Consider the following 11,425-nt stretch of genomic DNA (forward strand, 5'->3'; position numbering starts at 1 on the left):
CAGTGTGGAGATTCCTCAGGAAATTAAAAATAGAGCTTCCCTATGACCCTGCAATTGCACTACTGGGTATTTACCCCAAAGATACAGATGTTGTGAAAAGAAGGGTCATCTGTACCCCAATGTTTCTAGCAGCAATGGCCATGGCTGCCAAACTGCGGAAAGAACCAAGATGCCCTTCAACGGACGATTGGATAAGGAAGATGAGGTCCATATACACTATGGAGTATTATGCCTCCATCAGAAAGGATGAATACCCAACTTTTGTAGAAACATGGACGGGACTGGAAGAGATTGTGCTGAGTGAAATAAGTCAAGCAGAGAGAGTCCATTATCATATGGTTTCACTTATTTGTGGAGCATAACAAATAGCATGGAGGATAAGGGGAGATGGAGAGGAGAAGGGAGTTGAGGGAAATAGGGAGGGGAGGTGAACCATGAGAGACTATGGACTCTGAAAAACAATCTGAGGGTTTTGAATGGGCAGGGGGTGGGAGGTTGGGAGAACCAGGTGGTGGGTATTAGAGAGGACACGGATTGCATGGAGCACTGGGTGTGGTGAAAAAACAATGAATACTATTACACTGAAAAGAAATAAAAAATTAAAAAAAAAAAGAAAGAGAATGTAAAAGACAAAGCTAATTTATTTTGGTGAATTTTGTCATGGTCATGATTGTTTTACTTGTTTCCATCAGTTCTCTCACCAATGTATCTTTTCCCATTTTTAAAAATTTCCCATATATTTGGAGGCTATATAATGAATTTATGTATGCTTATTTTATATATATATATATATATATATATATATATATATATATCCCAGCTTTATCATAAAATCTTTAGGATGTATAAATGAAATATTGTTAGTAAAGCATAGATTTAAGACGTTTTGGTTAATAAGTAATGGATCTCTTGTCCAACATTTCACTTGACAGCTAGAATCATAAGAGATTTTATAAGGTGGATTATTACAAAGAGCTAAAAACAGGTGGGAGGCTTTGTTCTCATCTTGGTAAATAACAAAATGACTCTCTGTTTTATATTTCCTGAAGATACATATGTAATAGTTAATTAACGGGATCCTATGCTTGTTTGAAAGTCTTTGAAGTTATCTGAGATGCAGTATAAGGGGTACTGTCTCATAACCATCTCTCAATTCAAGACCCAAGTAATGGATGGTTATCAGAGAACACTTGGAAAATATTACTACAGAGTCTCTAAAACAGGCACTTAGAGAAGTTTCCCAACTGGTATTCCTCACATATTTTTTGTATCTATATTTCTCATTTAGAGTAAATCGTAGCACCATCTATCTAGTACACAAGTCAGAATCAATGAAGTAATTCCCCTCCCCTCACAGCCAATGAGTCATCAATTTCTGTTTATTGAACTTTTTTAAAAAAAGATTTTATTTTTCTTACGTGGGGAGGAGGAGAGAGAGAGCACATGCTAACCCAGAGGGCAAGGGAGAAGCAAACTCCCTGATGAGAAAGGAGTCTGATGTGTGGCTCAATTCCGGGACCCTGAGATCATGACCTAAGCCCAAGACAGACACTTAACCAACCAAGCCAGCAAGGTGCTCCCATTTGTCAAACTTGAAAACCTCTGGAATCCATCCATGCCTTTCTATAACCAGTGTTCTTCCTTTCTTCTGAATATCATTTTTGCACAACCTTTGTGTCAGTATTTCTCTCATCCTCTTCTTGTCCTCCTCCATATTATATTGATTTCATTTAAAAATGCATGATTTTAAAAGAAAATCCTGATTATATAAGTAGCTGGTTGTTTTCTGAGAATTTAGAAAATATGGAAATCTTTCTTAATAACTTCAGTGAAGGGATTAAGCCCAACAGAAAATGACTGGAATAACTGATTTCTTAATTCTCTGAGGAAAGTGCATAGTTACTACAACACTGGGTGAATAGGACAGATGCTTGTAGAATAGGGCTGGGAAAACTGCAGCCCACAGGCTAAACCTGACCCGCTGCCTGGTTTGTAAATAGTTTTATTGGAACAAGCCACACCCATTAATTTCATGGGTGTTTGCCATTGTCTATGGCTGTTTTCACACTACAATGGCATAGTTGAGCAGTTGCTGTGAAAGAGCCATATGGCCTGCAGTATCTAAAATAATTACTATCTGGCACTCCTTTATAGAAAAATGTGGCTAACTCCCACTTAAGAACATTAAGGCATAATGCTCCTTGGTGAGCTGGTTGAGAAGGGTTGCCACCCAGGAAAGTTTAAAGAGAATATGAAAATAACCCATAATCATTATAACCCAAATATAGCCACTAATGTCATTTTAATACGTTTCTAGAAAAGTTTTGTGTTTACATACATGATAATGTAACAATATCATTGGGATCGCAGTATTGACCACATTTTATGTATTTTGTTATCAGATATTTCTCAGTTATAATTCCTGGATGTTATTACAACATATAGAATTTAGCAATTCTGATAATGTTGGGCAATGTGATCTACATTTTTTGTTTCTGTACACTGTTAAAAAAAAAAAAAAGACTTATCAGGGGGTGCCTGGGTGGCTAAGTTGGTTAAGTGTCCGTTGGTTTCAGCTCGGGTCTTGATCTCAGGGTCAGGGGTTGAGCCGTGCGTCCAGCTCTGCACTTAGCAGGGTGTCTATTTGCGGCTTCTCTCTCTCTCCTCTCCCTCTGCCTCTCCTTCCACTTGCACATATACTCTCTCTCTCCAGATAAGTTTTTTTTTTTTTAAGATTTATCAGGGAAGCCTGGATGGCTCAGTTGGTTAAGCATATGATTCTTGATTTTGGCTCAGGTCATGATCTCAGGGTCATGAGATCGAGCACTGCATTGGACTCTGTGCTGGGCATGGAGTCTGCTTGAGATTTTCTCTCTCTCTCTCTCCCTCTACCCCTGCCCTCTCTCCGTCTTTGAAAAAAAAAAAAAACAACTTATCAGATGTATTAAAGATTACTGAGCCAATGCAACATGATCTCTTAAATTGGATTCTGGAATGGTAAAAGGACAGAGTGGAAAAAACTGGTGAACTATGAATAAAGTCTGTAGTTTAGTCCATAGTGTTGTCCCAATGTTAATCTCTTAGTTTTGAAAAATGTAATATGGTTACATAAGATGTTAATTATAAGGAAACTGAGTGAAGAGGATACAAGAAGTCTGTACTATCTATGAAACTCACCTGTGAATCTAAAACGATTCCAATATATAAAATTTAAAATAAAAAACTAAGTCAAAGCTGAAAACTTCTCTGGGATGTTTTAATGAGGTACAACTTACATACAGGAAAGTGCACATGTCATAAATGTACAGTTTGACTTTAAAAATTGAACACATTCTCGTAACCACCACCCAGATCAAGAAACAGAACATTAGTCATATCACAAATACAGCACATGCTTCTAGTAACTATCTCCTGCTAAGGCTAATGTTATCCTGATTTCTAACAAGAGTATTCATTTTTACAGTTTTGCAGTTTATGAAATAGAATCACATAGTGTGTATGCTTTTATGTCTGTCATATTTTGCTGAACATCGAGATTCACCCATGTCATTACATATAGTTGTAGATTGTTCATTCTTATTATTGTTTAATGTTCCAATGGATAAATATATCACAGTTTATCCATTTGACTGTTAAAAGGCATTTGGGTAAGTTGTAGATTTTGGCTATTAGGAAAAATACTGTTATGAACAGTTATGTACAGATATCTTTCACTTAGTATATGTACCTATTTCGTAGGGCATATGTCTAGAACTGATACTGTTAGGTCAATATACATTTGTTTGGCTTTAGAAGTTCTCTTTAGTAGATAATGAAAAATCGCTTTTTAAAACACTTGTATCAACTATCTGTAATCACAGTGGCATTAGAAGTTTCTATGACAAGGGATGCCTTGGTGGCTCAGTTGGTTAAGCAGCTGCCTTCGGCTCAGGTCGTAATCCCGGGGTCCTGGGATTGAGCCCCGCGTCAGGCTTCTTGCTCAGCGGGGAGCCTGCTTCTCTCTCTGCTCTGTCTGCCTCTCTGCTGCTCCCCCTGCTTGTGCTCTCTCTCTCTCTCTAACAAATGAATAAATAAATAAAATCTTTAAAAAAACTTTAAAAAGGAAGTTTCTATGACAAAACCATGAAAATCGCCCTAATATTCTAAGGGAAAGTATTTATAACCTTGAATTGTATACTAGCCAAATTCTCATACAAGGTAAGGGTAGAATTAGTCCATTTCCATAGGCTCATCTCTCAAAAACTTCCCTTTTATAGACTCTGTAAGGAAATATCTGGAAAGTGTGACTCTCTGAAAGAGATTAAGCCAAGAATGAAGACTGTACCTGAGCTAGAATGAAAGAGAAGAGATCACACTGAAGGAGATTTCTATGATAAGAATTGTGCATCAGGCTTAGAGAAAACAGTAGCTGAGAGCAGAGCAGGTGGCTGGTACCCTCTGGGAAGGATGGCTCCCCTCCAGAAAAAGTTGAGTTAATGGATTACTTGATGTATGTACCCTTACTGAGAATGACTTTTATAGCATAGTTAGGAGTAGGAGGGTGGGGGAGATAAGGCACAAAAATAAGGCAATTATAAACTCTAAACAAAAAATTTAAACACTCATTGTACCTAAAGTGAATATGCCATGAACAGTACTCATGTAGTTCTAAGATAGATGCTGAACTGATTTAATAAAAACATTATCTATTTATATTTATGTCACAGGAAAATTCTTAATGGATGATCATGGTGAAAGAAAGCAAAAATTTTAATTTTCCTTATAGGACAAAAAATAAAGAGTGTTTACAGTGGGGGGAAGAATAGCAGGTATGTGCATATTTAGAAAAATGGAAGAAATAATATAAGAAAAAGTGAAGAGTTGATAAAATGCTGTTGGTGCTGGGTCAGGATGGCAGGTGACTGTTTATAATTAAATACTTTATATAAAACCCTGGTTGTCTTGGAATTATGTATAGTAATCTTTCTTGTTTAATAGTTTAGAAATTATATAAAGAATTTATAAGTAAAAACATAAAGAATATTAAAACAGTATTAAGACCAACCCCATTTAAAAAGAATGTAAAACTTGAACAGCTGTTTTTTTTTAAAGATTTTATTTATTTATTTGACAGACAGAGATCACAAGTAGGCAGAGAGGCAGGCAGAGAGAGAGAGGAAGGTAAGCAGGCTCCTTGCTGAGCAGAGAGCCCGATGTGGGGCTCGATCCCAGCACCCTGGGATCATGACCTGAGCTGAAGGAGAGGCTTTAACCCACTGAGCCACCCAGGTGCCCCTTGAACAGGTGCTTGACAAAAGATAGATGGATAACCAATGAGCACATGAAATGGTGTTGGACATTAGTCACCAATGAAGTAGAACTTTAAACCACTCTGAAATGCAATTGCACATGTACTCAAATGTCTAAAATTGGAAAGACTGAAAATACCAGTCTCAGAGAATGCTAAGCAACTGGAACTTTCACAAGTTAGTGATGATTGTATAAAATGGTCTAACTGTTTTAGAAAATGGTTTGACAAGTTTTTATAAAATTAACATACATTTACTTTTGACCCAGGAATTCCCCAGTATTTATGCAGAGGACATGAAAATATATGTCCACATAAAGACTTGGACACAAATGTTCAAATGTCCATACTGTTATTGATAATAGTAAAAAAACCCACAAAAACCCAAATGGTCATCAGCAAAATGGATAAACAAGTTATGGTAAATTTACAGAAAGGAATGCTACTTGGCAATAAAAAAGAGTGAACTAGTGATACTTGAGACAGTGGTAACACACTTCAGAAATGTCAGTTTGAGCAAGAGAATTCGAACATACCAGTACATGTACTTGATGATTCCATTTATGTGAAGTACAAGAAACCAGAAAATGGTTGCCTGTAGACATGGGAATCAACCTGAAAGGGATACCAGAGAATTTGGGAGTAATTGAAATGTTATTTATCTTGTCTTGGTTGTTGGTAATTTGGGTAGATCTAATTGACAAGCTATTAAACTTAAGATCATGGAATGCTACATTAAAAATTAATCATGTACCGTCTGGTGACTAACATAACACAATAAAAAATAAACTTAAGATCTATGCATTTTTGTATATAAATTACATAAAAATTTAAAGTTCATTGTATACCACTTTCCTTGTTTTTGTGCTAACACAAAGATTCTTGGATTTTATTATTAGATATTTAGGTTGTTTTTATTTTTTCTATTTGAAGCAGTACTTGATGAAAAATCTTCATTTTTACTTGCCCAATAATGTTCTGAGGGCAGAATCCTGCCTAAGAGAAGAATTCCCTGCTTACTCATAGTGTGTATTTTTTAAATTTATTTTCAGCATAACAGTATTCATTATTTTTTCACCACACCCAGTGTATACTTTAAAGGTTTTAAAAAAACTTATTAGAAACCTACCCTCCAGAAAAATTGAACCAATTTCCTCGAGCACATCTGAGAATATCATCAGTGACACTATTTATTTTTACATTAACTAACTTGAAGAGGGACAGTATTTTATTTTTCTATCAAATAATTCTGATCTTAATGTCACTAGGATCTGAATTTGAATCCTAGCTCTGCCACTTATTAACTATGTGTCTGTGGGCAAATTAAACACTCTTAAGTTCAAATTTCCTCATTTATAAAATGGGGCAAATAGTAGTACCTAAATCTTAAGGCTCCTTATCAATATCCTAATGCAGCTAGGTAGATTCATGTATACTAAATTCCCTGACAATCAACTTACTAAATATGCAATTCCCTGCCAACCAGAAGACAAGAGATTGAAATCTGGTTTAGGATGGTTCACTATAGGCTTTATATTGTTAGGAAGGAAGAAGGTTTAAGTCTACAAAAAGACTTTTTTTAGGGAAGTGAGGATAGAGGCAGAAGTGAAGTCAGGCTGGGGAGCGACAGGGGTAGATGTGGTAGGAGAATGAAGAAGGAGCTGCATTTGGCTTGCTACTTTTTTTTTATTATGTTTTGTTAATCACCATACAGTATATCATTAGTCTTTGATGTAGTGGCGTACTACTTGAGAGATACAACAGCAAGGGGCAGAGGCAGAAAAAATTAGAACTTAATTTGGAAAACTCCTCTTCTGATAGATTGGATTTCAATGAATAGCTTTCTAGCAAATAGGCTGGCTCCCAACAATCAATGAACTATTTTAGCTTAAATTTGTATTTAGTTATATGGACATTGAAACTTTATTTTAAGAGTTTATTTAAATTCCAGCATAGTTAACATACAGTGTTATAGTAGTTTCAGGTGTATGACACAGTGATTCAACACTTCCATAAATCACCCAGTGCTCATCACAAATGTGCTCCTTAACTCCCATCGCCTATTTCACCCATCTCCCCCACTCACCTCCCTTCTGGTAACCACCAGTTTGTTCTCTATAGTTAGGTGTGTTTCTTGGTTTGTCTCGTTTTCCTTTGCTTATTTGTTTTGTTTCTTAAATTCCACGTATGAATGAAATCATGTGGTATTTGTCTTTCTGACTCATTTCACATAGCATAATACTCCCTAATTCCATCCATATTGTTGCAAATGGCAAGATATCATTCTTTTTATGCCTGAGTAATATTCCATTCCATTTGGTACAATTGTAAATGAGATTGATTCCTAATTTCTCTTTCTGCTGCTTCACTATTGGTATATAAAGATGCAGATTTGTGTCATCGACTTTGTATCTTGTGTCTTTACTGAATTCATTTATCAGTTCTAGTACTTTTTTTTTTAAAGATTTTATTTATTTATTTGACAGAGAGACAGATCACAGGTATGCAGAGAGGCAGGCAGAGAGAGAGAGGAGGAAGCAGGCTCCCCGCTGAGCAGAGAGCCGGATGTGGGGCTCGATCCCAGGACCCTGGGATCATGACCTGAGCCAAAGGCAGAGGCTTAACCCACTGAGCCACCCAGGCACCCCTTGTTCAAATTATCTATTCCTGTTTCAGTTTATATGTTTCTGGGAATGTATCCATTTCTTTCAAGTTGTGCAATTTGGTGGTGTATAGTTTTCCGTAATACTCTCTTATAATTGTATTTCTGTGGTGTTGTTTGTTATTTGTCCTCTCTCCTTTGTGATTTTTATTTATTTGGGTCCTTTCTACTTTTGATAAGTCTGGTTAGAGCTTATTCAATTTTATTAATATTTTCAAAGAACCAGCTCCTTGTTTCATTGGTCTGTTGCTTCTTTTGGCTGGTATATCATTTATTTCTGCTTTAATCTTTACTATTTCCTTCCTGCTGGTGTTAGGCTTCATTTGTTCTTTTTCTAGCTCCCTTAGGTATAGGGATATGTTGTTTTGATGTTTTTCTTGCTGCTTGAGATAGGTTTGTATTGCTATATACTTCCCTCTGGGACCGCTTTTCCTGCATTCCAAAGATTTTGGACACTTGTGTTTTCATTCTCATTTGTTTCCATGTATTTTAAAAATTTCTTCTTTGATTTCCTTGTCGACCCTAAGCAATGAATCATTGCTTAGTAGCATGTTTAACCTCCATGAATTTGTGACCTTCCCAAACTTTTTCTTGAGTTTGACTTCTAGTTTCATAACATTGTGGTCAGAAAAGTTACATGGTATGATTTCAATCTTTTTGTATGAGTTGAGGCCTGGTTTGTGACCTAATGTGAGATCTACTGTGAAGGATGTTTAGTGTGTACTTGTAAAAAATGTGTACTCTGCTATTTTAAGATTGAATGTCCTGAATATGTCTGTTAAGTCCATCTGGTCCAGTATATCATTCAAAGCCATTGTTTCCTTGTTAATATTCTGTTTAGATGATCTGTCCATTGATATAAGTGGGGCATTAAAATCCCTTAATATTATTTTATTATTTATTAGTTCTTTTATGCTCTTGTTTTATATATCTGGGTGCTCACATGTTGGGTACATAAATATTTATAATTGTTATGTCATCTTGTTGGATTGTCCCTTTTATTATTATATTATGTTCTTCTTCATCTCTTGTTACTATCTCAGTTTTAAAGTCTATTTTGTCTGACACAAGTATTACTACTCCAGCATTCTTTTCATACCCATTTGCATAATATATGTTTCTCTGTCCTCTCTCTTTTCAATTCAGGTGTCCTTGGGTCTAAAATGAGTCTTGCAGGATATAAATGGGTCTTATTATTTTAATTCCTTTTGACACCCTGTGTCTTCTGATTGGAGTGTTTAGTCCATTTACATTCAGAATACTGATATGTATCTATTGCTATTTTATTACTTGTTTTCATTGCTTCTGTAGATTTTCTCTGATACTTTCTTGTCTTTGTCATTTTGGCTCTTTGCTTTACATTCAGAGTCTCCTTTAATATTTCTTGCAGGGCTGGTTTAGCAGCCACAAACTTCTTTAGTTTTTGTCTGGAAAACTGTATATCTCTTCTATTCTGAATGGTAGGCTTTCTGGATAGAGCATTCTTGGCTGCAGATCTTTCCCATTGACTACGTTGAATATATCTTGCCACTCCCTCTGGCTTGCCAAGTTTCTGTTGAGAAATCTCCAGCTAGCCTTATGGGTCTTACCTTGTAAATTAAGGATTTCTTTTGTCTTGTTGTTTTTAAGATTTTTCCTCATCACTGTATTTTGCAAATTTAACTATAATATGTCTTGGTATTGGCCTGCTTTTGTAGATTTCTTATGGGAGTTCTCTGTTCCTCTTGGATATGGATGTTTATTTCCTTCCCCAGATTAGGCATGTTTATCCTGTTATTATTTTTTGAAATAAATTTTCTGCCTCCTTTTCTCTCTTCTGGGAATCCTATAATATGAATGTCATTACATTTGATGGAACCACTGAATTCCCGGTCTATTCTCATGTAGCATAATTCTTTCTCTCTTTTGTTCAGCTTCATTATTTCCCATCACTTCGTCTTCTAGGTCATTAATTCATTTCTCAGCTTCTTCCAGCCTGCAGTTCATTGCATCAAGCCTGTTTCTAATCTCGTTTATTGCACTCTTTACCTCTGACTGCTTCTGTCTTGACTTTTATCTCTGTAGTAAGGGTCACATTGATGTTTTCTATTCTATTCTGAAGCCCAGTGAGTATCCATCCCTATGATTGTTGCCTTAAATTCTCCTTCAGGCATGTTACTTATACCTGTTTCACTTAGATCTCTGGCCTATGCCTTTGTGTTGTGATTTCATTTGGGATAAATTCCTCCATCTTTCCATGTAGTCTAAGTCTCTGCTTTCTTCTTTGTGCTAGAAAATCCAATTATGTCTCCTACTCCTGAAAGTAATGGCCTTATGAAGAAGGGGCCATGTAGTTCCCAGAGCCCGGTGCTTCAAGGAGTGTCTCTGGTGAGTGCAGCAGGCACGGTGCCGTTGTGTTCTGGCTGCTCTATCCTTCAGGCCAGTTGTCTGCAGAGGCTCTCCTTGCTTGCTATGGGCAGTTTTTGGTCCCTGGCCTGAATATGGTGAGTATTAGCTAGGTGCGTTCTCGTGTGCTTATGAAATCAGACCTGATACCACCTCCAGCAGAACTGAGGCCCTGCAGAACTGTCTGATTGGAAGACATAGTGCGGGAAGGGGTTTGTGCTGGTCTTCTTGGGGAAAGACCTGCTATGCTGGGACTGAGGCAGGCATGACTGAGAAGGCCAGTCCTGCCAGAGTGAAGGGAGTTGGGGCTTTTTAGGTAGGCAGTGTTGGCACTGCACTGTTTCCTGCAGTGGCTCTGCATGTCTGTGAGTGGCAGGGAGGGAAATATTTGCCAGCCAGCTCCTTTGTTCCTGGAGAGGCATTTGAGGTGAACAGTGCCTCTCAGGGATGTGTTCTAGGAGCAAATAATTCTCCCCTTGTGTGCCCCAGGCACTCTTCAGATGGCTATTTCCACAGTCTTCCCCTGTGTTGTTTGCTTGCCTTCTCTCTAGAAGCAACACAGTGTCCTGTGAGCTCTATCTTAAAACTCCAGGCTTTAAGCTCCACTGGTTGCATGAGCTCACAAAATTCAGCCTTTCATGTTTTTTAAGCCAGTGACTTTCGGGAAACATTCTCCTTGTGAGTTGCCCCCGGGTGCTCCTCTCTCTCTCCTTCCCGCTCTCTCACTGCTCCTTCTCTACAACCATAAATCCCTCCCCCTATAGCACCCATGACCCATTTCTCCCCTAAACCTTGTCTCAAAGCTTCCTACCTTCTTCAGTGTGGCCTCTTCTTTCCCTTTAGTTGTGGAGTCTGTTCTGACAGTTTTCAGGTCAATTTCTGGGGTATTTAGGATGATCTGATTATTACATAGCTATGTTTCTGGGACTAGACAAGCGTAGGGTCCTTCTATTCTGCTACCATCTTCCTCTCCTGAACTTAAACTTCAGTTTAATTGAAACTTTTCTTCATCAGCTAATTCTCAAATTGCAAATGGAATGTGCTTTTTTCAGTTTGTGAGACAACAAAACGTATCTATATATTCCCACCAC

The sequence above is a fragment of the Mustela erminea genome, chromosome X (genome assembly GCF_009829155.1).
Source record: "Mustela erminea isolate mMusErm1 chromosome X, mMusErm1.Pri, whole genome shotgun sequence".
In the NCBI taxonomy this organism is placed as follows: domain Eukaryota; kingdom Metazoa; phylum Chordata; class Mammalia; order Carnivora; family Mustelidae; genus Mustela; species Mustela erminea.